Genomic DNA, 2720 nt, shown 5'->3' on the forward strand with positions numbered 1-2720 from the left:
GGGGGGGGGGGGGGGGGGGGGGGGGGGGGAAGCAATTCTTATCTCTTCTGTTTTGCAGGCTATTCCATTACACATCTTTGCAACTTGTGCTCCTCCCAAACAAGTCGTCAGAGATCTCAAACGTGCTTCGCGGCTTTCTTTTGGAAACAGGTGGGTGGCACCCAATACAATTGGGCCTCATGAAAAACACTCGCTCGTTCTAAAAAGGAGGGTGGTGTGGGCTTCCTTGATTTAGATTTAATGGTTCATGCATCTAGTGCGAAACTGTGATGGAACATTCGCACAGTGTCTTCACTGTGGGGAAAGTTCATGTGGGCTAAATATTGTAGTCGTGTTCACCCTGTGGAAAAACAGAGACGGACCACAGACTCACACACTTGGAAGCGTATGCTAAGCGTTAGGGATGAAGTGGAAACAGTTTTGGGCTGGCGCCTGACCCAGGGGGATGTTAATCTATGGTGAGACAATTGGTCTGGGCTTGGACCCCTTGGGCGTCAATATCCATTTCTGGGGGTTGAGTTCTCGGGAGAGTTATTGTCTGATATTATGCATAATGGGGCACTAGATTTGTCTGCCTATGATGGCATTCTACCTACTGGTTTGGAGGCGGACTTATCCCGGTTTGGGCAACATTCGTTCGATAAACCTATTTGGGAGGAGGCTGTTGACGGTTTGTTCACTTACTCTTCTGCAAAATCTCTTTTAAGATTAGAATATGAGAATCCTGACCCTCTCTTGAGTAATTGTTGGCATAAACACTTACACTTTAAGATTTCCTTCTTGGCTTGACGTGTCTTACGTAGGCGCTTACGTATGGATGATGCTATGGCCAAATTTGAACATTATATGGTTTCCAGGTGCAGGTGTTGCCATACTCCGGCTAGGGAAATTGTTGAATACTTCTTCTATACAGGGGACACAACTAAGACTGTGTAGAGGTTTTTTATGTGGTCACTAGGCATCCACTTCAGTCATCATGGTTTACGGACTCTGTTGGCCGAGTGGAGGCGGGTAACTGCAGATAGTCGTCTTGTTTCCTTTGTTGTTCGCAGGTTGCCCTATTTCATCCTTTGAGAGCTATGGAAACACAAGAATGAATGCTTATACTCTGGAAGACCGCCAGACGTGTTGGGAGTGGTTTTTGGTGTGGCCAAAGGCACGTTGGAATGTCTCTTTAAGCTGTGGCCGAGGGAGCACATTCTGCCACCAAATTGGCCTATCATTTTGTCTTACATTGATTCACATATGCCTCTACGTGTGGTTTGTATTGTTAGATGGGATCCCCCACCTTATGGTTCCCTAAAGATCAACCTCTCATATTCTGAATCGAAAGGTGGGATTGTTGCCTTAGTGCGTAATCTAGGGGGAGGTTTCTGCTATGGATTTGCTATCTCAGTAGTTGATGGGCTTCACGATTTATTCCGTGTTCTCCTTCACTGTCTGGAATGGTGCTTGGCTGAAGGTTTCAATTCGTTAATCTTAGAGTCTGTTTTGACTGAGCTTAAGGGATATGTCGACACCTCTGCTCCTATTCCTTGGCTCCTTGACTCTGATGTGTCACAACTCCGTTTTCTCTGTTCATGTACTACTGTTTCTATTCTTCGATGCTTGCCGCAAGGCAATCTTTTAGGCGATGCTTTAGCAGATTGGGTTGGGGATAAGGATGGAGAGTTTACTTTTCGATGCCTTGCTGACTTTCCTCCGAGGGTGCGTGCTTTATTGCTCATGACCATGTACCTTCGTTTTTCTTTAGGGAATATGACCAGCACTGATTTCTTCGCTGGCTGCAAGCCTGTTGCAGCCTTGTTTGTGTTTGCCTCTTGGCCTCTTTGTAACTTATTTTGTTTATTGGGCTTCTTCTCTTAAGGTTCTTGCCTCGCTTGTTTGTAGGGCTTCGACCCATCACATTTGTCTCTAGGTCACTTTTGGACCTAATGTTTTGTAAGGCTTAGGTTTCCTTTGATCTTTTCAATAATACGACCTTTAAAAAAAGTAAATAAATCATTAAGTGAAAAGATAATGGTATAATGAAAAGATACTATATATATATATATGACCGCGTTCAGGTGCAAACTTCTCACTAGGAGAGAAGTGAGAACGCATGTCATCTGTATATGCGTCCAAATCTAATGGGTTAGAAACACTGACTTTTAAAAAAAATGCGGTGGCATTTTCATAAATAATTGAACATTGAAGTTCAAGTAAAATGTATTACAAGTGCAAGTAGCAATTTCATATAGTGAACCTAAGTGCCAGTAAATTGTATTACTAGTGCAAGTAAAATGTATTACATGTGCATGTAAAATGTACACTGAACATCAATACTTAGTGCACCTAACGTTATAACTAGTTGCACCTAAGTCCTAACGTTATAATTAGGTGAACCTAGGTGCACGAATGTTAACAAGGTAAATTACTTGCACTTGTAAGTGAAAATAGGTGCGCTTCTAAGTGATTTTACTTGCACTTTTACTTGCAAATGTGCACCAACTATTTGCACTTATAACACAATTATTAATTGCTCCAAAGTTTGAGTTATTTACGAAAATGTCACATCGTCGTTTCTTTAAAATTATATCTGATTCGTTGATATAGACAAGTTGACGGTTGTGAATGGTTCTTATTTTTCTAATGGGCGAGTGTTTTCACTTGAGCGCGTCCATATATATATATATATATATATATATATATATATATATATATATATAAAATCAGGTGAG

The 2720-nt window shown here is 41.7% G+C and overlaps 1 pseudogene; it reads left to right on the forward strand.

Moving 5' to 3' along the window:
- The window catches only part of LOC116001236, a 2954-nt pseudogene extending 1088 nt beyond the window's left edge, over positions 1-1866 (forward strand).
- Positions 1867-2720: the final 854 nt, after the last annotated feature.

Source organism: Ipomoea triloba, chromosome 13 (assembly GCF_003576645.1).
Source record: "Ipomoea triloba cultivar NCNSP0323 chromosome 13, ASM357664v1".
NCBI classification, from domain to species: domain Eukaryota; kingdom Viridiplantae; phylum Streptophyta; class Magnoliopsida; order Solanales; family Convolvulaceae; genus Ipomoea; species Ipomoea triloba.